The 27446-nt window shown below is 41.9% G+C and overlaps 1 protein-coding gene and 1 long non-coding RNA gene across 2 annotated transcripts in view; both read left to right on the top strand.

Annotated features, from left to right (window-relative positions):
• LOC122790863 overlaps positions 1–3625 on the top strand; it is an 80813-nt gene extending 77188 nt beyond the window's left edge. Inside the window, exons 2-4 of the long non-coding RNA XR_006363046.1 lie at positions 999–1062; positions 1154–1249; positions 3442–3625. This is a non-coding gene — a long non-coding RNA (uncharacterized LOC122790863). The remainder of the gene's footprint in view (positions 1–998; positions 1063–1153; positions 1250–3441) is intronic.
• LOC122790858 overlaps positions 1–27446 on the top strand; it is a 1163840-nt gene that overhangs the window by 662358 nt on the left and 474036 nt on the right. The gene's annotated exons all lie outside the window — the stretch shown is intronic.

Genomic DNA, 27446 nt, shown 5'->3' with positions numbered 1-27446 from the left:
TTTTTTTTGTCAGTTGCATCTCTTTGATTGTGTTGTGACTTTTCCATTGCTGTCAGTGGCAGCAGATATTAGAGCTTGGCCATTGCCCATTCTACTTGAGGGTGGTTGCGTCTGTAGCTAAAGGGTTATGTATTTATTGCCTGTTGTCAGTACTTCCACTAAATTTACTAAGCACATTGTGCACAGCTGCTTCAAAGCCATATTTTCCTTGACGTCTTTGCATTTTGGATGGGAGAATCTCGTATTGCAACCTCCTTTTGGGGTATTTTTCCAGTTGTGTTTTTATCAGTTAAATGTTTTAACTGGAGGAGGATAGAAGTGCATGAAAATTACTTAATTCGTACATTTTCTGATCTGTTTGTGTGGTGCTGTGCATACAGTTTGATAGTTTCTCTTTGTTCTTGTTTTATGCTTTTATTTTTGGGTTAACTAAACAATGTCTGCCCCCTTATGCATAAACACACACAAGATGCATTTAGTTAGTATTTTTCAGCTGTGCTTTAGCCTTGTTTTCTCAGAAAAGGCTCTGTAACACTTTTGGTAGATATTCGTATGCCGAATGGTTGCTGTTAGTTTCAGAATGGCTGATGTATGTAACTACACTGCAGAGTGCACGAAGTTACCTTTTCCACACAAATGTCCAAGTCCTACTTGGTATCAGTACAGTTTGCTCTAGTCCCAAATGTTAGAACAGGAAAGTGAGGATTCTGCAAGGAGAACAGAAATTCCAAAAACTACTTGATTCTTATTTTGTAATAGTAATAATAAGTAAGCTATTTCATGTTCGGATTTGCATGTTACTTTTGATGTTAGTCTATAAAGTCATAAAAAGGCCGTTGGGCAGACTTGTGGTCTTGCTGTTGTCATTGTTACTTAATTCTGTCATTTTTTTGCTTTGTGTTTTTTCTTTGAGGGCTTTCCAAGGGGATGTATACACATGTAATAGAAATTTAATTTCCATATCCTTTTTCATTTTCATTGTTTTAATTTTTTTTTAGGATTTGCTTGAGAAAATTCATACTTCTGCACTTTGACTCTTGGCTTGGTGTCATATTTACAAATGTAAGTCCGTAGTTGAAAACTTTTTGGCTTATGGTTAATGTTGATGTTTTAGTTATGAAAGCATGTGTAACCCTGCTGTATTTAATTCTAGGTCTGTTTTTTAAATGGAATTTTGTTCAGTATTCACTGAGTGAAGATCGTGATACTGGGAGTAGCAAGGCAGTTCCCATCATTTTTTTAAATACCGGTAAGTAAAGGAAGTCTAACAAAGTAGAAATGCTTGCAAGATGATGAGTGCTAGACTTCACTGAGCAAGTCACAGATTATTACCTCTTGCATGATACAGCTGTTCAAAGGATCAGCTACTCTTCTGTATACTAACACGAGCTTGTCTATTCATGGGAGCTGCATATGTAATTTTATAGTGTTTTGCAGTCCATTGTTGTGTGGAAAGAATGCATAGTTCCTTTGTTAGGATGGGTTGCTTGCGAGTTGGTGTTTAAAATGTTGTGATGGTTAAGAAAGGGTTAAACTTTTGTGCTTGTGTTTGTGGGGTGGGGTGAGTGGGATGGGTCTGTTTACCGAATAATTTGTATGTACTGGGTTGTTTGTTGGACCTAGTTCTGTTTTAACTGATTAGTGTCCGTTAAAACACTGTTTTTGGACAGTAGCATTGCCTTATCTGATTATCGTAGTATTGATGCAGTAATTTGGTGGATCAGTCTGCAGGGAAGCCTGGTTTAGCATGAGGATAGGAAGCAGATGAGCCTCACAAGGAAACAAAAAAGGTTGTTTACCTTGGTATATAGGGAATTCGTGAAAACTATACTTGCTCATAAGTTTTAAACCTATGAAGGTAGAAAAGGGTTTGAACATCATAATCACTCTTGGGATGTTTGACACATGGCATTGTGAAAGGATGATAAAGGCCAATAAAATAACTAGGGGAGTTGTTGCCACAGCGGAACTCCGGTCCGCTAATTGGCAGTAGATTTTTACGTACCAAGTTGCCAGCTCTGATGCAACCTTCAATGAAGGTATGCCCATTCACGCATGTCTCCACACAAGACCGCACTAGCTGAGAATCAAACCAGACAGTGTCTTACTGTGAGGCGACAACGCTACCACAGCACCACCACCGCAGTATAAAATAACTAGGGGAGTATACTCCAAAATTACTGAGGATAGCTCTCTCTTGGCCAAGACATTGGAAAGACTGTAACAGAAGCACTGTGCCCAATTGTAATGGTTATACAGAACAACAGACATAAAGCTGATATAAACACTACAGTGAAAAGTAACCATAATGCTGATGGTGAAGGACTAGGGTATGCATAGAAGAAGAAAATGGGATATAAACATTAAGGAATTAAAGGATTTGAACTGAAGGGAAAAGATAGAGGTCATCAGAACTGACTTTAAGAAATTCTATTTGGTAGTGATGGTGTCAAGAATGTGGAACACATTACTAAAACAGTGATAGTGTCCAGCTTACTGGAGAGATGAGGATGATCAAGACAGATTGAAAGTTGATTATGGCAAAGGTACGAGATGTTTACAGAGGCACTTGGCTTATATCAATGAGGTAGACCCATAAAACATCCTATTAGGAATCGTAGTGAGAGTGCCAAGTAAGTCTTAACATTTTAAACTGCTTGTTTGTACCATGTACAGGTCATTAGGTCACTTAGCATTTTGTCAGTACAGAAGAAGCCATGCTCAATTCCACTGGACTGTGAAACACTATAAAATGGTTGGCTAATAATTTGTAGTAACAAAAGTGTTTAGTTTCTTGTGTTTTTTATTTTTATTGGTGTCATAAATGACATCTTAATCTGTGTTCTTGGAGTTCTCTGTTACAAGCTAATGTTTAAGAAACCGTTTATAATTAATGACCGGTCAGATAATATCTGTATGTGTTTTTTGAGCAATTCTTCCATCCCCAGTTTCATATTCCAGGGTTCATACCAGTTGTCTGCTGTGGTCCATATCCTTCCTAAGGGCAGAGTCTTGTATGTCTAGGATTCTGGGCTGTCATTGCTGTGGGGGGGGCTTTTTTTCGTCTTTTGCTCGCCTACTTTTTTTTTCTTTTCATATTGAGGACATGGAGGCATAGTGGAACAGTTGCAGACCAGTCTCTGTCTACTCCATGTATTGTCAGTTGTCATGCTATTTTTATTTTAGGACCTACAGTTCCCACTCCCTGGCTACAGTACTTTCTGCTAATCCCCCCCACCACCCCAGCTGGCCATCTGGAACCTGGGCTTCTGTTCCAGCTCTGGCTGTTTGTCTAGACCGGCATCTTTCTTCAGCACTATTCAACTAACCCATTTTCTGTTGCATCTGTCTGTGCGTGTATGTATGTATCCATGCATGTATGTCTTTATAACTGCATTATACAGAGCTGATCACTAGAGAGATCTTTTTTTTTTTTTCCAGATACGACTTCGAGGTCAAGGAAGTAGCAATTTGTTCATGATCACACAGAGGGAATTTATACGACTGAAAGCCATGTCTTGAGTTTCACAGACAGAGTTTAACCATTTTGCTTTAGAACCTTTGTCGTGAACTGTCCTTTTTGGTTCTTTCAAATAAATGTGGAATTATTGCTTATTCTACGATATTTAAATTGTCATTTTTATCTAGTCTGTGTAGCAACTTGTAGAGAAGCTGTAAAAATGTTTTTTGCAGCATAGAAATATAATTTTGGCAGTTCATTTTAGCATTTTTTTTGTACTAAAGACATTTATGGGAACTTGCACTACTACTCGGATCGCTTTTAACTCTGGATACAGCAGTGTTAGGAAAACACAAAGCTACATGTGTTAAGCCTGAGGAAAGTGTTTGTCAGGCATTTGATATTGTGCTTTATTCCCACCAAACAACTGGCAGATTTTGTATAAAGTGGTGCCAGAAGGCTTGGATGGTAGCAATGAAGGATCTCTTCTGCAAAGAAGGGTCTAAGGAGGAGTCAGCTGTGCACCTCTTTTATTGGAATGGTTAAAGCATTTTGTAGTGCAGGCTAGTAGTGTTTTGTAGGTGCGTTTATTGCATGGATCCATACAGTGGATAATGTTAGTCCACCCTTATCGAGTTTTTTTTGACTGTTGCAGCAGAAACTGATCCCAAAGGGGAGACTGGTGGATCTGGACTTCACAAAATCCTTTGACACATTACCTCACTGGAGGCAAAGCATCAAATGATTACCTCAGTGGAGGACTGTGGAAAAATTAGAAAGCATGGGAGAATTTGGCAGCTGAGAGGAAGAGGGTGGCAACAATTGCTCAGAAGCTTGTGCCTTGTACGTCTCGAAGGTTTTATTGAAAAGGCTGTTTCTGCCCAGCATTTTTGAGACCTGGCAGTGGGATTAGGGAAAGATGTCATGTTCACTGCTGAACTTTGGTAGTTAGTGTTACTGTGTAATCCTGAACACCTATCTAATTACACTGAAAGTAATAAACTTAATCCACTGAATTCTAGATGTCACACATTTATACCCAAGTGACTAATGTTAAATACACTAAGCCTAAGGCACCCCTGTTTTCCTGAGTTTTCTCTTTTAACCGTACAGTATTACTTCCAGTATTTTGTCGTCATGTTTTCTGTCCCTGACTCTTAAGTCAAGTTTATTACTCTTATGCATCTTTAATTACTTCATTTCCCATCTGCCCAATTATAAACTATTCTTAAAAGCATATACTTAACCGATGGTATACTTTCTACTAACCACTATTTTTTTTTGTATTTAAAACAAACTTCTGTGTATTTTGACAGACCTGATTTTTTTGTTTTGTAGTCTTGTACCGTTTTGTAATCTTGTACTGTAGTATTGCTAAGTATATATGTGTGCATATATATATATATATATATATATATATGTGTGTGTGTGTGTGTGTGTGCACATTGCACTGCTTTACGAACATTTATTTGTATGTTTTTCTTGCGATCTTGTGTGGAGCCCCCCCCACCCCACCCCCCCGGTTCTCTGCTCTAAGGAGCTTGCTTAGTCATACTGGTAAACAAATGCTAAATAAAGTGTCCTCAGTTGTAAGTGAATGTTAAAAAATTGCCTACAGTGGGCAAAGATGCTCAAACTCCTTTTTACTATGCTGTTCCCCAACTTCACATGACAACTCAGAGGTCATAAAAGGCTCAGGTGACTTCACAGCACAGTTTACAGTTTTCATTCTTTTGTCTGAATGTGTGCATGTGAAGAATTCCAAATGATGTACTACAGCTGAAGAGCGAACCAAGTTCCAAAATAAAACTTTTAAAACAAGATTGTGTCACCACTTAATGATGGGGAGCTACCGTCCCGTATGATTTATTGCAAGTTGCAAGGTAGTCTGCTGGATAGCAGCTAAGGTCTTGGACATAGAAAGTACAATGTTAGTGAGGGGAGGAAAAGGTTCTGAGCTTTTATAATCACCCTTCAGACTGAATAGTGGTATGCAGTGCGGTCGAGCATTGAGAGAGAGCAATAGAATTATGAGGCGTGTTATAAAGGACATGATCCCGAGGTTGCACAGATCCATTTTGGAGTACTTCATTGAGCATTTTGGAATAATGGGCTCCATTCTGGAAGTTTCTTGAGGGGTTACAGGTTGTTTAGGTGTGCAGTAGGAGATTAGAGATTGTCAGGAGGATTTATACCGAGCATAATGAAAGACCTAGTGCCCACGGAATGTCCTGGGGTGGGGGGGGGGGGATAGTGAATTTATGGATGCATTATTTTATTAGTGAGTAGGTTGTTGGTTTAGAACTGAAAAGGAATTTTGGGGAAAGGTGCAGCATTGTTGTCGGGTTAAGGGAGGGAGATTGAAAACCTGCTTCATGCAATAGTTTCATGAAGATGGCCTGCCCTTGAAATGCATTTTTTAGAGGATATGTGTACCAAGGAGCTTTGCCCAAGGATAGGTGAAAAGTTTGAGGATAAGCCAGTGCGTAGAGCTAAAAGCCCTCCTATAAAATTTGTGTACCAAATGTTTCTTTCCATCCAGACATATTACTGGATCCATATTTGTAAATGAGTAACATAACTTTTAAATATGGTAGAAAGACTGTTAAGATTACTCTGGGAGACAGTCTTCTGCTGTTTTTTTTTTGTAAAACCTGTTGTGGAACATTAGATTAAATTCATAAACAAGTTTGTTTTGTAGAGGATGTTACAGTGAGGAGTTTGCCTCAGTAATTTCTAGAACAGCCACACACAAAAATTGATAAAATAAACCAAACATATTTATTTTTTGTTTGTAGAGAGAGAGTAGCTTCAAACTGCTTGTCCTCATTGGCTGATGGTATTGGTCAGAGTTTTCCCATGTATGTTGCTATCTGAAAAAGATGGTCCATTCCACTGTTTGTTGAATTTTAACTGCATTAGCTTGTCATGACATCCCTGTTTGCATGATGAGAAAGAATAAAAAAGAAATGGGAGAAAACATGGAGAGTTTTTTTGTGTTGAAAATCACGAACTAGAAATGAGGGAATTTCTGACGTACTTGAGGTTGTTCGCTCATTTAATAACTTCAGTAGGTAACTGGTGAATTCCCCTTAATGCTGCTTATGAGTAACACTTTTGGAACAGGTAACCATCGTATGCATTTATGATTAACTTTTTCTCCACCAAGTTTGTACCTTCATGTTGCTATAAAAGTTTGTACCTTCATGTTGCTATAAAAATTTTAGCAAGGGCCTGACTAGACTGTGCTGTTTCCTGTTAGACTTTGTTTTCTTTGTGCTTCTGAGCAAACCACTTAATGTTTGTAGCCTTTAATGGTTAATAAATACAGATGAAACAAAAGTGATTTATACTGGTGATTCTGCACAGAGAACGTGGAAAATATATTTTCTTGTCAGGCAAGAAAATGTTTTTCATTTAGCCGTCATTGTTATGAAGTAGTACGTTTTTCGTACTCGCAAGGTATCATTGCGTATGGTCTCATAATTTGCAGACATGAATTCCAGAACTATTTTCAGTAAAATTGCCAACAAAAATAATGACATTGTATCTGACTTAGCTACTTGCCTACCACTTCTAAACTTTTAATTACGGATGTCCTTCCACATCACTATGTGTTTTTTGCTAATTAGATCCACTTCCTAGGGCAGCCCAAAGTCTGTCAGTATACTAAAGCCTTTAGGTTTTTAAGGACGTCATACATCACATGTATGCTCACAGCGTATGGCATAAAGGTAACATATGGGTGTACATACCTCAGAACTTGTTTGCCTCCAGTCTGAATGTTCCTTCGTTTGTGATGGTTATCAAGCCATTTTCAGATAAGTGCTCCATCAGTGTTTTATTGTCTTATTTTTCTTTTGGTTTGCGAGGTTACATGTCATCCAGAAAGGGAAAATGTCAGTGTAGAAGACAGATTCCCCATAAGGACCATTACAGGCAGTGTTTTTTTTTTTTTGCTGGGGTGCATCCCACGACCATACTACTTGCTTGATTTTCAAGCATTTGTCCATAAGACTTTACGTAGTCTTCTCGCCTCCTTGTTTGTCTTACTTGGAGAACCAACATCTTAAGTTGTTGGTGCAGGTTGTGATGGCAGAATCATCCTGTTCCAAGGGGCAGCTGTCTACCAAGAAGGCAAAATGTTGGGTTTGATTCAGCTGCTGTCCTGCCTCCCCAGACATCTCTCTCAAGACTGGTGAAAGCCCGGAGGATCATCTGGTTCTGTTAGATGCTGGCATGGATCCATCTTCTTGCACAGCCTCTTAGGCTCTGCAGATGTCCATTGCAGATGTTGAGGGGGAACCTCTGCTAATATCAGAGAAACTGAGGGGCATTCCGAAGATTCTTGCTTGGGATGAGATTCCCACTATATTGATTGTTGGCAAGGGTTCAGACTGCGTAAGGTCTTTATAGCTGACATCTCTCTAAAGAAAAAGCAGAAACTGAACACATTTCCCTTGCTCCCAAAGATCCCCACTATGAATGGCAGGATTTTACACAGGGGATGTTTAATGCACTCATGGCCTTGAAGCCTTCCCAGGGAGTTTCTCTTCCTGCCCCCCCCCCCCCCCCAGTCTTCTACTCCTCTTAATAGGTCAAAGGAGGAGGAGTCTTCTGATGAGGACTTGGACTCGGGAAGAGTCCTTGGTTTACTCTCTTGATTACTTCTCCATTGGGACTGATTCTGAGGAGGAAGATTCCATTAGCCCTTGAGTCTCCCTTTGAGGAACTTTCTTTTGGGAATGCTATCGTATGATGGAATTTGTTAAATAGGACAGTTCTCAGGTTTCTGACATACAGAAGAGGTATTCATGAACGCCTCCAGATGGAGTCCCCTAAGCCCTCTGCTGTTACTGTGGTCCTAGTTGCCCTGTTGACTCTTTTTCAGCAGCTTCTCAGGGTCCTGATTCCCAACCTCAAGCCCCTATAACACCTGACAGGTTTTATAAGGTGCCCGATGACTACAGTTTATCTACAGATCTCGCTCTGCTGATCCCTCTGTTGTCTGTCTATTCTGACAAACCTTCCAAGCTCTTGCCTTCTACTAAATTGCTTCCCTGCGACAAGGACAGTAGGGCCATGGAATGGCTGGGCAAGAAAATGTATACTTCTGCTACCCTGGCCTTTCGGTCTGATAATTATCTGACCCATGTGACAGGTGTGTCTTAACTTAATAGGCTTGAGAAGTGATCTCTCTGACCTTCTTCCTAAGTGTCTTGCCATTCTATTAAATATAGTTATGTTGCTGCTGATGCTTCTAGAGCTGCTGCTTTTGGTTCTGTGTTGAGGTATACCTCTTGGCTTCACCTCCAGCCTTTTGCTTAACAATATTAAGGCTCAGTTGCTGGATATGCCCCTTGTTGATAAAAAAAAAATAAACTTTTTGGGTTTTGCAGTTAAGCTTTTTACATCCCTGCAACAATAGGGTAAGGCCTTGCAAGAATTGAAGTACATTTTTGTTTCCCCTATTCCTAAATTTCAGGAGAATTATCCCTCTAAGCTTGCCTTTGTGTAGACAGTCTGGCCCTCCTACCAAAGGGAAAAAGTGGTCTAGACGGGCTCCTTCTGTTAATTCTACTCTGACTATTACTCAGAAACCTAATTTTTCAGACAAACCAGATGCCCATCTGTTTGCTTGCCTCCATCCTAAGTTAGGTTCATTTATCCCTGTCATTCCCTTCCCAATTGGTTAAGGGTCACTCAGGATTCTTGGGGGTCTGTTCATCTGTCAGGGATATTTCATTGTGTGGAAATCCCTTACTCCCTTTCTGGGCATTCTCCAACCTCCTCAGGATCAGCTGCTTTTCTTTCCAGGGTGAACTTCAGGGCCTTTTGTCTCATGCACTATTCAAGTTGTATTGGCTCCTGAGAAAGGGAAGGGGGGTTATTCCAGAAGGTGTATGGTTCCCAGGAAAGAAGGCACCTGGAGGCTCATTCTGGACCTCTCAGCTCAACACCTTTTTGATGATACCTTCCTTTTGAATGTTGTCCCTTAAGACTCGTTTTCTCCTCCTCTTCCTCAGGCTTTCCTGGTCTCTCTGGATCTCAGGGATGCTCATCTTCACATCCCTTTCCATCCCCTGTTTCAGGTATTTGCAGTTTTCTGCTTTGGCCTTTAGCCACTGTACTGCCCCAAGGGTTTTCACCAAATGCCTCGCTCTTGATCGCCTTTTGCAGGATGAGGGAGATGCATTTTTCCTTACCTGGATGACCTCATTCAGGCTTCCTCTTCAGAGACCTTGCTTCACCACCTTTACTATTCTGTTTGCTTTTTGCAAAGCCTAGGGTTTATGATACATTTCAAAAAATTCTTCCAGATTCCTTCTCAGGATCATGTTTTTTCTCTGTTGCAGGCTCCAGACCATTTGAATGCTGGCTTCCCTGCACTACCCAAGGCTCTTGTTCTAATTGCCTTTTTTCAATCCCTTCTTCCTCGGGTCTGTTACAGCCAGAGAATTTAAGAGATCTGGGATTTATGGCTTCCATAAAAGGAAGCTGCATTGGTTCCTAAAGTCTGTTTGGCTCCAACATTGTCATCCTTCAGATTTTCTGGTTCCTGTTCTTCCATTCTTTAGACTAGAGCTTCAGTGGTGGACTTGTCAGCTGTCTCAAACCAGGGCTTCCCCCTCAGCCCACAGTCCCCTTGCAGGAACTTTTTTTCAGATGCAAGGTAGGGTGATTCTTTTGGCACTGTAGAGTGCAGACCATATTAACATCAAAGAGATGAGAACTCTGCTCCTTGTTCTTCTGACCTTTCATTTTGTCTTTCTTCCAGGGCCTCTCAAAAACTTTGCAGACAACACCACATTGGTGTGGTAGGTTAACAGGCTGTGTGGGGCATGGCCCTAGCTTCTCTGCAGGCTAACTCTTCAGGTTTGGGATCCAGCTGTCCAGTATCAGGTGACTCTTGAGGCTGTTTTTATTCTTTCAGACCAAAACATTTTGGCAGACTCTCATAGCAGGTCCATAACACAGGCTTTAATAATGGATGCTTCACAGAGATTGTTTTGGATATGGTCCACCAGTAGGGGGGTACTCTGGTAGACCTTTATGCCTCCCCTCTAACAGACAACTTCTTTCTTTCTTCGGAGTTCTAAGCGTCTGGCATGGAAGGTGGATGCCCTGTGTTTTTCTTGGGAAGGGATGTTTATCCAAAACTTCCCTCCCCTTTTTCTCATGCTGAGAGTCCTGCTCAAGGTAGTGCAAGACATTCCCAATATCCTGCTGGTGACACAGCACAGACAGCATTGGTTCCCTCTTCACCTAGCCAAGGGCAGTCACCATAAGTTACCTCACAGGGTGGACCTACTCACAATACAACTGGTCTGTCATCAATCTTCCCTTGGCCTTTTAGATCACTGTTGCAGGCTTGGAACTCTGATACAAGAAAGAGGAAGTTATCTGTTCAAAGGGGAGGCAAAAAGATCTACCTGAGGAGTACCCTACTAGTGAACCATGTCCAAAAACATCTCTGTGAAGCATCCACTCATAAGCCTGTGTTATCGACTTACTAAGAGTCTGCCACACTGTTTTGGTCTTAAGGAATATTAATAGCCTTCAGAGGAGGAAGGCCCAGCATAGCCCTCAAAAAAATCCATGCAGGATAGTTCTGGCAAAGCCAGCTCCTGCACTAGAAACAACATCCAGTTTGTAATGCTTAGTAATCTTATGGACAGAAGTCCAAGTAGCAGTCTCAACAATGGAATCGGTATCCAGTCCAAATTGAAATGTTTATAGAAGAATTAAATATGCCAAGGTTAGAGGTAGATCAGTCAATTACTAACAGGATATGGGAGGAGGTTATATTTAAAAATGGTGATATAACCAGTCCACAGGAAGATCAGGAATATATGGTATTCCTGTGGAAGTTTGGAAACTAGGAAGGGAAAAAAATGGTAAGATCTGGAAAGTTTTGTTTAACCGTATTTTAGGAGGAGGAGAAGCACCAACATCCTGGAAGAAAGTAGTGGTGGCTGTAATACCTAAAGAGGGTAAAGACTCTTCAGATCCAACTTCGTACAGGCCAATTTCAGTCCTAAACCATGATTATAATGTATTTGTAGTGGCTAAAAGAATGGCAAAGGTGATGTCAAAACTGATGGATATGTATCAGTGTGGAGGCAAACATTTGACAATTAACAGAACATTGATGATCCAGAGGAAAGCAGACTAAGAAAATGCCACTATTGTTGGGTCTTGATGCAGAGAAAGCATTAGACAGAGTAAAGTGAGTTTGAGCACGGCAATGGAAGCATTTGCATTCCCTGATAAAATGATATGGTTGAGTATATATGAGGGATCAGAAGTGGGTGGGTTCCTCTCTTATTTTTGTTTGAGCAAAGGAACTAGGCAGGAGTGTCCTCTTTGCTTTTTGTTTGCATTGTATTTTGAACCACTGGCAATGAAAGTAGGGACTCGGAAATTCAAGGATGTGATTGATATTGCAATCAAGAAAAGGTGTCTCTATTTGTAAATATTTTATTTAACATTTGTTTACTGGAAAAGTCCATCTGTGACACAGCCTGTTTTCAGCAGACGCCCAGGGAAAAAGCCTGCAGACGCATGTCTTTTGAATGTGGGAAGAAACCAGAGCACCTGGAGGAAACCCATGTGAATGCAGGGGAGGACATGCAGACTCTGCACAGAAAGCACCCCAGCCAAGAATCAAACTGTAGAGCATCTTGCTCTGAGGTGACAATCTAACCACTGTGCTGCCCAAACTTTGATAAAACCAGAAAAGGACATTTCAGTGTTGTGGAGCGTTTTGAGATGGTTTCACAACTTTTCAGAATACAGCATTAATGAAGCTAAAACAAAGGCAATAGCTGTAACTTGTGTAACCACACAAGAATTGGTTCAGCAATATCCATATTTATGGGGATATGATAAAATGAAGTACTAGGGAGTATGGATTTGAAAGGTTTCTGTTGTCGCAGGTAAGGATATGTGGGAAGAGACTAAAAATATAATACAAAAACTGAGAAATTGGAAGCGGTGTTTGGAAGCTGTGTTTTATTGATATGGATAGCAAGATACAAACGGCTAAATATTTAGTCCCTTTAGTGTTATGTACATTTCAGGCATATTATCAACCAGAGAAGTTGTAGATAAACAGCTGAAGGTTTTTATCTGGGAGGGGAAGATTGCAAGAGTCAAGTGGAATAAATTGATTCTTCCAGTTGAACAAGTTGGTTTGGGATTACCTTATTTAAGGGGTTTATTCAGAGCTCCACTGTTCAGACTCCTATACATAACACAAGCAGAAAACTATAATCCAAAGTAGAAAGGGATGGTAATGAAACAGAAGGAAACTGTAGAAGCAAGGAGATACTTGGATTTTGAATGCAGAGCTGTAAGGAGAAAAATAACCATGCAGAATATTATATTCATAATGCAGCAGAAAGTATTCTAAGAACTAAGCCAACACTGGAATGGAGAAAGGAGATTCTGCTGATAGTGATGAATGCAATTACGGATACGTCCAACAGGCAAGAGGGGACTCGAGTTTGTTGGACAAAAATGTCAAAAGAACCAAGGTATTAGGAGCAAATAGAGAGGGAAAGGTAATAGGAGGAGGCCAAAAATGTATTTGGACTGCATGCTAGAGATTGCCTTCCATATCAAGGATTGATAGGAGAGTATAGGCAAATAGAGATATTGTGGAATAGTAAGTAAAAGACCAGCTGTGGTAGTTTTTAGTAGACTCTAGAACAAAAGCTGCTACTAAGGAATAATTAGAACATATAAAATATTGCATGATAACTATAAAATCAATCTGAGGAGGTTAAGATTGGTAAGCGAGATTGGATAAGCAATTCATGAATAAAAAATCTCCCAGATATGCAACAAAGTCTAGATGATGTAGGATCTTTGCTTGGAAGTGTTTATATCAGTATGTTTTATACAAAATCATTTTTCCTTGGAATAACGTGTGTTGAGGAAGAAAGGGGTAATAGTGAACATATTTTCTGGGAGCTTAATGAGTTGGCCGACTTAAAAAAAAATCCCTGCAGGCTGCTCTATCATAAATACTGGGTGAGCAAATTGGTATAACTAAGAAATTAATTTATTTTGGTTATGATACAGAATCAGAATTGTCTAGTAAGGCCTTGCTGAGTCTAATTGTGGTGGCTGCCAAAAAAGCAATTATCAGAAAATGGAAATCAGTCTAGACCAACTGTACTAGAAGCAGTGAATGTAGTAACAGACTATCATCTGGAAATAAGATGCTTAGAAAAGGGCAGGAGCAAATTACATAGAAAAAATGAAATTGTGGCTACTACATGGGGGAGGGGTAATTAGGATTAAAGGAGGGCAGAATTTGAATGAGCTATGTAGTATCTGACAGTGTCTGGATAGATTATAAGTGATATATAATGCTTGCAGTTACAATTGTTGATGTGGTTTATTTTCATTTGTCAATATGGTTGCTTGTGGCAAAAATGTTCATTTAATAAAGATGTTTCTGTTAAAAAAAAAAATGGCAAAAATGATCATTTAATAAAGATGTTTCTGTTAAAAAAAAAAAAAAAAAAAAAAAAAAAAAAAAAAAAGCTGCAACTGTTTGACTGACTTAAAAGTCTGGAAAGCTTTTTAAGAAATTCTTATCAAGTCCTCCTGTCACTCCATGGGGTTTTAATTTTAAAGAAGTTAACCCTTCCCGCCATTTGATCCTGCTGTTAGGGCTGTCTGAAATATTTGTTGTAGAACGCTTTGTTGCTGTTACTTGTGCTACAAGAATATGTAAAATGGTCTTAATATATTACCCCCCCCCCCCACTTGTTACTGCATATTGATTGCCATTGTATACTAATCTTTCCTTCATTCCTAAGGTTACCATTTGACAAGCCTTGCTCATAGTTTGCTGTATTCTTCCCTAACTGCTCAAATAGAGAATGTGTTGTGTTAACATGGATGGACGCAGCTTTGGATTTATGTAGATAGACCCAAAGCATTCAGGATTTACAGTTATTGCTCTCCCAACTTTCCATTAAAGATAGGGTTCCAGAGGTACAAAAGTTAATTTACTGAGTCGAGTTCTGGTAGTGAAGTGTCTTGCTGTATTTTTTATTATGCACCATTCGTCTGGAATGGTTACCTCTTGGGCATTTTAAAAAATCAATTTTTTAGTAGTATTTGTGTGGCTTCTGCTTGGTTTTCTCTGAATGCTTTCGCTACAGTGTAAGCTAGATATGATCTAGTCTAGGTCTTCCTTTGCACCTACAGTGATCAGAGGTGTGCTCTTGTAATGGCTACTCAGGATGATGAACTTGGGAATATGTCCTGTAGATTGACAGGGATGAATCTCATTGTACCAGATATGACAGTTGTGTACTTATGACAGTAATTGAGCTGGATGAGCAGATCCATCATCAACCCACCTGTTCTGGGAGATGCGTTTCACAGTTTCATTGATGAAGCTATTCTTACTGTGCACCATTTTTGAGTGGCACACCTGAAATCCAGAGAGGAAGCCAGTTGTCAATCCACTATGGGTAAAAGGAAGGGGCTGTTAGCCCAAGCATGCATTAGATGCTGAACTGACCGAAAGCCTGCAGTTCAGTCTTGATTGGCAAGTATGGAATCACTCATTCAACATTTATGCGCACACACTGTTTTTATACCATTATAGTGAAAAAAAAATCTTTGTGCATTTTCCGGGCAAAGTGAGTTTTGTCACTGGAGTGATGCCGTCATCAAATCAAAACTCCCTGTCTTGACCATGTCAGTGGCCGGTTGAAGCAGAGTTGCATGTAAATCCTTAAGGATCAAATAGCAATTCTTAAGGGGAGAATGGCAGTCTTGAGCACTCATGTAAAAATGCACTTTAGTTACTTGAAACTTTTATCCGCAGTGGTGGTGCTTCGGTAGCGTTGTCACCTCAGTCAGACGCTGTCCGGTACAATTCTCAGCTTGAGCGTCTTTTGCGTGGAGACTTGCATGAATGGGCGTACCTTCGTTGAAGGTTGTGCATCAGGGCTGGTAACTCTGCATGTAAAAATAAACTACCAATCAGTGGACCGGACTTGCGCCGTGGCGACCCCCTAACCGGGAAAAGCCGAAAGACACAACAACAATAAGTTACTTGAAGCTTTTACTGCAAAATGTAAGGTTTTGCCTTTTTATATACAGTTACTGAATTTACATGGTTTTACGGGTGTTTTGACAGTGATGTCTGACCTATTGCATCATATGTAGTTTTCACTGGAGATGTACATTTTCTGCTTATGGTGAAGAAAGCAGGATACATCTAAAATATAGTTGTATTAACTTATTGCATAACATTATTGTATATTTCTTCGTAAAAGGTTCATTTTATCATTGGAAAGGTGCCATCACCAAAACTACCTGTACTGACAATGGCCGTATGTTGTTGCCATCTGCAGAGTTCCATTCAAATCCCTAAGATTGTAACTACTTAAAAAGGTGCATTTTGTACCAGAGTCTGTTTCATTCCTTGAAAGCTTTACTGTGAACTGTTATTGTGATTGAGATGCTGCTTGCTGTACATAGCTACTGAATCCAGGGTCTTGTAGACATTTGATAGTCTGGTGTATTACATCGTACACTCTTTTCATTAAAGGTAGATATGACCTTTCCAGTACTGAAATGCAGTACATGTCTACAGTGTTTCTTGAGTTGTCATTACATCAGAAATAAAACACTGCAGATTTCTTCCTAAAGATAATTTTCTGTAAACATCTTTGTTAAACATAAACATATTTTTGAAAAGTGACATAGTTGCATATCATCATCTTCTTTCAGCTGTTCCCGTTGGGGTTCACCACAGCTGATCATCTGTTTCCATTTCTTCCTGTTCTCTGCATCTTGCTCTGTCACACCAACCACCTGCATGTCCTCTCAACACATCCATAAACCTCATCTTAGGCCTTCTTCTTTTCCTGTAAACTGTAGCTTTAGCCTTAGCATCTTTTTCCAATATACTCAGTATCCCTCCTCAGCACATGTCCAAGCCAGTGTAATCTTGCCTCTCTGGCTTTGTCTCCAAACCTTCCAACCTGGGCTGATCCTCTAATATACTTATTCCTAATCCTGTCCACCCTCGTCACACCCAGTGCAAATCTTAACATCTTTAACTTTGCCACATCCAGTTCTAGCTCCTGTCTTTGTCAGTGCCACTGTCTCCAACCCATATAACATAGCTGGTCTCGCTACCCTCTTGTAGACCTTCCCTTTCACTCTTACTGGTACTAGTCTGTCACAAATCACTCCTGACACTCTTCTCCACCCACTCCATCCTGCCTGTACTGTCTTCTTCTCCTCTCTTCCACGCTCACCTGTACTATTGATCCCAAGTATTTAAACTCGTCCACCTTCGCAACCTCTACTCCTTGCATCCTCACCATTCCTTTATCCTCTCTCACATTCAGACACACATTCTGTCTTAGTCCTGCTGACCTTCATTCTTCCTCTCTAGAGCATATCTCCATCTCTCCAGGTTCTCTTCCACCTGTTCCCTACTCTCACTACAGATCACAATGTCGTCTGCAAACATCATAGTCCATGGGGACTCCTGTCTGATCTCGTCTGTCAACCTGTCCATCACCATTGCAAATAAAGGGCTCAGAGCTGATCCTTGATGTTATCCCACCTTCACCTTGAACGCATCCGTCACTCCCACTGCAGACCTCACCGCTGTCACACTACCCTCGTACATATCCTGTACCACTGTTGCATACTAATCTGACACTCCTGACTTCCTCATACAGTACCATAACTCTTCTCTAGGCATCCTGTCATATGCTTTCTCCAAGTCTACAAAGACACAATGCAACTCCTCCTGACCTTCTCTGTATTTCTCCAATAACACTCTCAGAGCAAACATTGCATCTGTAGTGCTCTTTCCTGGCATGAAACCATACTGCTGATCACTAATCATCACCTCCCTTCTTAACCTAGCTTCTACTACTTTCCCATAACTTCAAGCTGTGACTGATCAGTTTTATCCCTCTGTAGTTACTGCAGCTCTGCACATCACCCTTATCCTTAAAGATAGGTACCAAAACACTTTCTCCACTCCTCCGGCATCCTCTGACTTTCCAAAATTTCATTAAACAATCTAGTTAAAAATTCCACTGCCATTTCTCCTAAGCACCTCCATGCTTCCATTGGTATGTCATCTGGGCCAACAGCCTTTCCATTCTTCATCCTCTTCATAGCTGTCCTTCCTCCTTGCTAATCTGTTTCACTTCCTGATTCACTATCCCCACATCATCCAACCTTCTCTCTCTCATTCTCTTCATTCATCAGCCTCTCAAAATACTCTCTCCATCTACTTAACACACACTCCCCTCTTGTGAGTACCTTTCACTCACTATCCTTTATCACCCTTACTTGCTGCACATCTGTCCCAGCTCTGTCCCTCTGTCTAGCCAATCACAGGTCCTTTTCTCCCTCTTTAGTGTCCAATCTCTCATACAACTCTCCATACGCCTTATCCTTAGCTTTCGCCACCTCTCTTTGCCATGTATCTCATCTCCTTATATTCATGTCTACTTTCTTCATCTCTTTGACAATCCCACTTCTTCGCCAGCCTCTTCCTCTGTATACTCTCCTCTACTTCCTCATTCCACCACCAGGTCTCCTTGTCGTCCTTCCTCTGTCCAGATGTCACACTAAGCACCTTTCTAGCAGTCTCCCTTACTAGTTCTGCTATAGTTACCCAGCTATTCGGTAAGTCTCCACTGCCTCCCAGTGCCTCTCTTAACTCTTCCCTAAACTCCACTTCACAATCACCCTTTTTTAACTTCCACCATTTAATCCTTGGCACTGCTTTCACACTCCTCCTCAGCTTCTTGATCACCAGCATCATCTTACAGACCACCATTCTATGCTGCTTAACTACACTTTCCCCTGCCACCACTTTACAGTCTCCGATCTCCTTCAGACTGGCCCTCCTACATAGGATATAATCCATCTGTGTGCATCTTCCTCCACTCTTGTACGTCACCCTATGCTCCTCCCTCTTCTTAAAATACGTATTCACCACAGCCATGTCCATCCTTTTTGCAAAATCCACAATCATCTGACCTTCTGTATTCCTCTCCATAACACCATACCTACCCATCACTTCCTCATCCTCTCTGTTCACTTCACCAACATGCCCATTAAAGTCCACTCCAATAACTAGTCTCTCACCCTTGGGTACACTCACCACAACTTCATCCAACTCGCTCCAAAATTTTTCTTTCTCATCCATCGCACACCCAACTTGTGGAGCATATGCACTAACAACATTCATCATTACACCATCAATTTCGAGCTTCATAAACTTCACTCTGTCACACTCTCTTCACGTCTAAAGCACTCTTGGCATATTGTTCCTTTAGACTAACCCCTACCCCATTTCTCCTGCCATCCACACCATGATAGAACAATTTGGACCCGTTTCCTAAACACCTGGCCTTACTTCCCTTCCATCTGGTCTCTTGCACGCACAATATATCAACCTTCCTTCTCTCCATCATATCAGCTAGCTCTCTTCCTATACCAGTCATATTGCCAACATTCATAGTTCCTACCATCACTGCTACACTCCTAACCTTCCTCCTCTCTTCCTGCCTTCGCCCTCCTCTTCTCCTTCGGCTAACAGTAGCCCAGTTTCTGCCAGCACCCTGTTGGCTAACAGTACTGGTGGCGGTCGTTGTTAATCCGGGCCTCGACCGATCCAGTATGGAAATATGAATTTTTTGCACCATTAGTGATGTGGCAATTTTTACGCTGGATGCCCTTCCTGACGCAACCCTCCCCATTTATCCGGGCTTAGGACCGGCACAAAGAAATGCACTGGCTTGTGCATCCCCAGTGGCTGGGTTGAAACAGGCAAGGTTAGTTTATTTAAAAAAAAAAAAATGTTTTCATGCGTTTCCCATATTGCAACCCCAGCCTGTTTCATAATGTCTTTATTGAAAGAAGTAACAGCCAGTGTTCAGTTTATAGGTTGTAGCAGTGGTAAGCAACCCTCAGCAACAGTTCTGAAGAGTAGCACTGGAACACGCACTGCTTGGTTTTCTACTGAACCAGCAGAGGGGGGAGTAACTTTTAGTCATATTGTAACTTCACTTGTTTTGCTTTTCTGGCAGAGGGTCTTGCAAATTTGAGATTTATTGTAGATACACTCATTAAGTAGATGTGCATTTTCAGCTGTCCCATACAGCTTGCTTGCACCTTGTCTTTTCTGGAACTTGAACGTCTTGCAATAGTAGAAATTATTATTTTGATGCTGGTTAAAAAAAATGCCTTTCATTTAGCTAGATTAGCTAGAGTACTTGAAAGTTTGTAACAACTTTTTAAATTTGCCAAGTGCATGCCGTTCATAACTACAGGCCTGATTTAAGGAAATAATGCTTCACTGAGAGTGTAGAAAGGGGCTTGGGGTCCTCCCCTCAAAGTTTGAGAAACATGGGAAGGGATAAGAAATTTCATTGTCTTCCAGTATTTTGCCAAACTCAGGAAGATGTCCTTTTTAAATATTGGTTTGTTCAACCATTTCTTGGAAGTTAGTAATCGTTGTGTAAGGGTTGTAGAACTTAAGTTGGCAGGAGCTAGGGATCTTTCTGTGATTGCTTTTAATTGTACTTAATTCGATCTTTGTCTGCTTAAGCAATTTTCTTGTAAAAGCTATATTTCTGTTTTTCAGTGCCACTTGAGCACAGCACAGCAAAATGATTATCTTGAGAGTTAACATATTGATTGTTATACAGTATACAGCATCTCTTTTGCTACTGTCTAAGTTGTGGATATCAGAGATTCCTTTTCAGACCATGGCTTATTTGTTTCTGGTACATTGCACTAAATGTATTGACCGACTTCTAATAAACTTGCACAGTGTCACAAACAGTGTATCAAGTAAGAAATACTGAGATTTAGCTCATATAGGGATAGTTATGTATAGGGCTGACCAGGTGGCACAGTTCCATTTGATACCAGTGCTTAGTCATTTTCCAGTATTGACCTCCTTTGGATGAGACTACAAGCCATCATCCTAGCTGTTGTAACTGCCCAGGTAGTTGTAAAAAATCCGATGGCAGTAGTCACAAACAGTAGGTAAAAGTGGTGTATGTGTATAAAATGAGGTTTACTTCAGATCCCTGAAACACAAAACATGGACTACAAAGTACTTGAACAAATGTGTTTTAAATCAGAATGAATCAAACACATTTAACAAAAAACACTGAAGGAAAAAAATTCTTGCAGGGGGCTTGCCCCTGTGCACACCCATTTCCCCTTCTACTTGTATATGCAGATGCGGAGATCCCTCTACAGTAGGGAAAGAGCAAATTCCCAGTCGTAGACTAGAAATTTGCAATCTTTTTATATTCTGTCACTGTTGCTTGTCTTCTCTCCATTTGAACAGGTGAACATCTGTATGACACACACAATTGTGTGTGATCATGTGTAGATGACTACATATTTCGCACAAATTTTTCATTTTTCCTTCAACCATACATCCCTTTAAAAAAATCCTTCAGTATAACTTTGTCACTGCATTTTATAACCTCTTGCATTAGATTTTTTTAATTTCTGCAGAGCTTCCCAATTCCCCAACTTTAATTATGTTAATGGCTGCATGCATGATTATTGAAAAATGTCTAATTTATCCAGATATTCTAGATAACTGGATATGCAGATAATCTTGTTTCCAATCTCATATTTAAATTAAGTTGATTAAATTGTTGCACATTATATGAATTAAATAAGAAATCATGTCAATATTCCATAAAGTGATTGTTGGTATTTAATAACACTTAGTAGGTTTGTGCGCTTTAATGGGCGGCCATGGTGGTGCAGCGGTTAGCGTTGCCGCCTCACAGCAAGAGGTTCTCCGGTTCGATCCTCTGCTGGGGTGCCTTCTGTGTGAAGTCTGTATGTCCTCCTTGTGGTTGCATGGTTTCCTCCGGGTGCTCCTGTTTCCTGCCACATCCCAAAAAGATGCTGTAGGTGGATTGTATACTCTAAATTGGCCCTAGGCATGAGTGCGTGTGCCTTCCGTGGAAGGTTGGGCGCTGGGCAGGCAACTCTACACTGTAAAACTCCACTGCCAATCATGAGCGGGCAGATGATCCGCTGTGACGACTCCTAACCTGGAAAAGCTGAAAGGAGGAGTAGATTTGTGTGCTTTAATCCAAAAACCTCATACTCTAGTACATTAGAAATAAAAAACGCTTCAGTTTTTTTTCTTTACATTCCTTTATACATCTCAACTTTTTAGAGCAAGAAATCTGGACAAAGCTATTAATAAAAGTAGGACAAAGGCCCAAAAATAGGGACGATTTTTAAATATTGCTGTTACAAACTTAGAATGTTGGTAGAATAACTTGTGTTCGTGTTTCACTGTTGCAGTCATCACCTGTGGGTTATCCCTGCTTTGGTAGCCCTCGACTGGCCTGAATACCAGAGTCAGTGTTTTTTTGCGTCTGCTGCTGTCACTTACTGTCTGACGTCAGGTCGTCAGTGCTATAAAGAAAGGCAGCCAACGCCATTACATCAGTCTTTCTTGCTGTGGAGCCCGTAGCAGAAGCAATTCGCAAGTGTGCCGGTTGGTCGTTACCAGAGTTTGAATTACAGCTGAAAACGTCTAAAACGAAGTACCCCATTGGGGATCCTTTTTTTCTTGTATTAACCGATGTCAGAAAAAGTTAAGTTATCTCGCCTGTGGAAAGCAAATACCACACCGAAACTTCCATTCATACTGCGTCACTTGTTTAGGCCTAAATCACCCCGTTTCCTGTTCTGTGCCCTCTTTAATGTGAGAACCATTTGTCATAGAGCTCTTTGTAGCCAGGTATTTTCATCTTCCGTCTTTGCATTCTGAAAAAAGGTAAGGATAAAGATGGAGACAGACCACACAGGGCTAAGCTTTCCAATGACTCTACCACTAAGCAAGTTGTCAGTTATCTGGAATTTAGTGAGGTGCCTTCGCAGCCCCTGATGCCTGATTCGATACTTTGGCACGCCTCTACCGAGACCCTTTCAGAGTCTAGTATGCTGCAAAAATCATCTTAGTCTTCTGAGCCTTTGGTTGTATCTGCCTTGGTTGGGTCCAGAGCTGCGACGCAGGCACCAGCTTCAAGGAGGCTTTCTGTACTACCAAATCTAGGCAAAAACTGACGTCTTCTCCAACTACAGTTTCTCTCGGACGGATGGATACTCTTAGGCCTAGAAGCAAGGCCACTGCTAGGAAAACTGCCTCTAGCCACCATTTTATTCCTGCTCCACCACCTCAAGCTCCAATGCTTAAAATGGCAGAGGATCTTATCCTTATCAGGGGTAGTCAGGATGCACCTTCTAAAAGAACAAGAGACCTTTCTCCTGAAGTGCTGACAACAGGTTCTGAGGAATCTGATTATTCAGATTTTGAAGAGGAACAACCACTTCTGACAGCTTATGAGGATTCGGATTCAGAAAAATCCATTCTTTCTGCCTCCCCACCAGAAGATCTTTCCTTTGGGGGAAGCCCTTTACACCTTCTGGGAACATTTCCACTGTGAATCTCAGGACTTCACTTAGTCTAAGAAAAGATTGAGAGTTTCTAGACTTGCCCCAGCACAGACCCCTGGCCATCCCTCCTATTCTAGAGGTGGTGGATGATGTTTTCCATGAATCTAGCTTTACTCCTGATGCCCTCTCACCTGCTCCCAGAAAACCTGACTGGTGTTGCAGAGTACCGGGTTCTCTCAAATACCTGTACAGAAATCCTGCTTCAGACCCAGAGGTCATTACACAGGGACCAAAAGGAGCTAAGGCTAGTTCTGTAAAGAATCCTATTCCCTCTGACCAGGACTTCAGAGCTCTGGACAGATGGGGTAAAAGAGTGTACACCTCTGCACCCTTAGCTATCAGAGCAGTCTGCTGTCAGTTCCACATGTTAAAATATCAGCAACACACATTGGAACTATTAAAACAAAAAATTTCAATCTTTCTTGACTGTGCTAGTTCGAAAGAGTTAGATTTTCTGCACTCTACTTGTCCAGTGGCTAAACACTCATTACACTGTGGATAGGATGCCTTAGAAGCCTTGAGCAGGGCAGCAGTGTCAGGATCTGTCATTAGGAGACATGCATGGTTGAAGGAACAACCTTTCCCTGATCATGTAAAATCTAAATTACTTGATGCACCCTTGGATAGGGACCACTTGTTTGGAGGAAAAAGCAGAAGAGTTGCTTAAAAAGATGGAAGACTAAGCAAAATCTATGCAGACAGTAAAAGATTTCCTTCAGGTACAACCTCCTAGATTCAGCAGGAATTTTCCCTCAAAATACTGGTCCTTTCCTGCACCCAGCAGACAGGTGCAAGGTAAGCCCCGCAGGGACAGACCACCCAGACTTCTATCCTAGGGACAACAGAGAACCAAACAGTGGACCTCTTCCACTCCAAAGGCAGGGAGTTCTAAGCCATCCCTCTATGGCAAAAACTCTCGGACTCCCCTTCTCCACTCTGCCCCCTTTTCACTCACCAAAAACTAGGAGGAAGGCTCTCCCTCTGTAAAGAAAATTGGCTTTCTGTAATGAAGGACCAATGGGTCTTAAAGAGTTTTCAGGGATACAAATTCTCCTTCAGTGAACTCCCAGTTCCAAGAGGGTACCCAGCTTTACCTCCAAATCAGTGGGCAAACTCTCATATACCAAGGGCCAGTAGAACCTAGCCCCTCAGATCAAACAGGCAAAGGGTTTTTATTCCAGACTATTACTTGTTCCCAGAAAGTAGGGCACTTGTTTGCCCCATCCTGGATCCATCAATTCTGAACACCTTCTTGGTGGTATCCAAATTCAAAATGCTAACTTTGCAGCAGCTGCTGGCTATGTTGACAAAAAATGGCTAGTTAGTTACCCTATATCTTAAAATATGCCTACATTCACATCCCCATAAGGGAATCCTGTAGGAAATTCCTTCACTTCAGAGCAGGCTCGCAACACTTTCAGTTCTCTGTGCTGCCCTTTGGCTTATCTACTGCTCCCAGGGTATTTGCCAAATGCTTAGCCCTGGCCATTGCCTTTTGCAGACTGAAAAATATACAAATTTACCCTTATTTGGATGACTGCCTCATTCAGGCATATTGCATAGAAAAGCTCCTCAAGGACCTACTTTGTCAAAACCCTCCTAACCTCCTTAGGGTACACAATCAATGAGAAGAAATCAAACACCCTCCAGAAAGATCATTTTCTTGGGAGCACTGCTGGACACAGCATCTCTAATGCCCTTCCCATCCCCAGAAAAGCAGACCTTCCTGCCTCTCTATTTTACCCAGCTAGCTTCCAGACGTTACCTCACTACGAGGAAGTTCCTGCAAGCCTTGGGGTACATGGCATCTTGCATCCATCTAATTCCTCTGGCCAGGCTTCACATGAACAAGCTTCAGTGGTACCTAAAGAACCTTTGGTGTCATCACTCAACCTCTAGAGACCTCTCTGATCCTCCTGTATAAGGGCTGAGTTTCTTTGGTGGGCAGATGCCTGTGCCCAGAACAGGGGTCTTTCCTTCACCTTCTGCCCAACTGGACAGACCATTTCCACCAATGCCTCAGACATAGCTTGGGGTGCTCCTCTAGAAGGCAGGTGCACCCAGGGTCTTTGGTATGCCCAGCACCTTCCTCTACACATCAACCAGTAGGAAATTATGGCAGTGCAAAAGGCTCTGACATCCTTCAAACCAGGGGTTCTCCTTACATCAAGCAAAAGGGGAATGATGGCAGTGCAGAAGGCTTTGACATCCTTTAAACCCCATCTCAAACCAGGGGTTCTCCTTATCAAAACAGACAATGCCACAGTAATGTGGTACATCAACAAACAGGGTGGAATCCAATCTTACCCTCTGTGCAGACTAGCCATGAACCTCTGGCTTGACGGCCTCTTCCATGGGACTACACTTGATAACCCAATACCTACCAGGGATCAAGAACACCCGGGCAGACCACTTGAGCAGAAACTTACTGGACCCCCACGAATAGGGTTGCCACCTTTTAAGCGGGCCAAAGTGGGAAATGGGGGTGTGGCCAATATGACACTGGCCACACCCTCTACTGGTATGTCACCACCAGAGTGGTGAAGGAGATGCTGTTTATGGGTACGACGGATGGCTGCTGGAGTGGCTAGCTGGTTGGTGGGAGTAGCTGCTGGGTGGATGGCTTGATCGATGACTGGCTGCATGAATGGATGGATGGCTGACTGGATGGAGGCTGGAGAATGATTGCTGGTTGGATGGAGGAGGATGGCTAGCTGGAGGCTGGCTAGCTGGATGGAGGAGGCTGGCTGGCTTGATGGAGGACAGTGGCTGGCTGGATCACTTGTTAAAAAAAAAAAAAAAAAATCTGTCCTTTTTTAGTGGCTATAGAAGCGCTTAAAATAAAGTGCACCTACAGCCACGATCTTCCTGCCCCAATCCCCACCCCTTTCATGAATTGCAGCCAATTGCTGCACGAATTAAAGCACCTAGACCTAACAGGCAGCAGCTTTCCCTGCAGGTCTAGGTTGGTGATGTAACTGAATTGCCGTGAAAAAGCCAGAGGTAATTGCGACTTTTTCACGGCAATTCAGTATGATCGCAAAAGTGGGACTTTTCAGGTCCCACTACTTGATACAGCGGGCAACGGGATAAGGTGGCTTAACCTGTGAGTGTCCTGCTGACAACAGGACGGGTGGCAACCTTACCCACGAATGGCAGCTCCACAGAAGAATCATTATACAAATCAGTCTAGCGTGTGAGACTGGAGGAGGCTCTCTTTGCTTTGCATCTCAACTATCAGCTGAAAAATTTCTGTACCAGGGAGCATCACCACCTAACATGGAAGGTGGATCCCTTGACCTTCCCCTGGAACACCCGCTTTGGATATGCATTTCTTCCTCTGCCTCTTTCAAAGGTACTGATCAAAATAAGGGAGGAGAGACCAAGGGGCCATCCTCATTGCTCCATATTGGCCCAGACAACATTGGTACCCCATACTGCGCAGCCTGACTTTACAGCCTCCCAGGCAGCTTCCCCTGATCTCAGACCTCTTAACTCAGGTGGGGGGGAATGCTGCACTCAGACTTGCAGACTCAAACTATAAGCATGGCTAATTCTCTAAAGGCAAACAAGGGGCCCCCTGTTAAGCAGACAGGTCCTAGACATTATCACAGAGACTAGAAAGCCCAGCACCAGAAAATCTTACACAGGAAAATGAAAAAGATGGTGCTCCTGGAGCCAGTCCAGAGGGGGCAATACCTCACAACTTTCCATTCCTCTTATCCTGGACTACATAGCGGAGCTACTTAATAGTGGCCTCTCCTTTTCCTGTATTAAAATCCATGCCTCAGCCATTTCAGCTCGTTTTGATACAGAACAGCCCATTCTCCCAAACTTTGATTAAACAATTCCACAGAGGGTCTTATAATATACCTCACAGAAGCCCACCCACTCCAGCCTGGGACTGCAGAACTATGATACCTGTCCTGGAAGACTGCTTTTCTCCTAACTGTTACCTCAGCCAGAAAGGTTTTAGAACTTCAGGTACTGATGGTCATTGAGCCTAACATCATCTTCCATGCAGACAAGGTCTCCCTGAGGACTAATCCCTCCTTTATGCCCAAGGTGGTATCTAATGTAACTCTCTACCAGGCCATACATCTACCCACCTTCTTTCCTAACCCTCAAAACAAATGGGGAAAGAATTTTTCACTCACTAGACGTGCACAGACAGCTCAGATACTATCTGGACCGTACTAAACCCTTCAGGAAAACAGACCAACTACTTGTCAGCTTTGCCCCAGGGGCAGAGAAGGAAGCCTATTTCCAAACAAACCATTTCCAAATAGATGTCACACTGTATCCATTTCTGCTACAGATTGCATGGGAACCCATTCCACCAGGGCAGCCTCCACTTCCACAGAGGAGTTCCCACCAGGGACATTGTGGAAGCTGCCACTTGGACTTCAGTCTGTACCTTTACCAAGCATTACCACCTACCTCTATTTTCTTAGGCTAGGGC

The sequence above is a fragment of the Protopterus annectens genome, chromosome 1.part2 (genome assembly GCF_019279795.1).
Source record: "Protopterus annectens isolate FY-2018-M chromosome 1.part2, PAN1.0, whole genome shotgun sequence".
In the NCBI taxonomy this organism is placed as follows: Eukaryota; Metazoa; Chordata; order Ceratodontiformes; family Protopteridae; genus Protopterus; species Protopterus annectens.
Note: the sequence above shows the minus strand (reverse complement) of the source record. Positions and strands in the feature narration are given on the sequence as shown.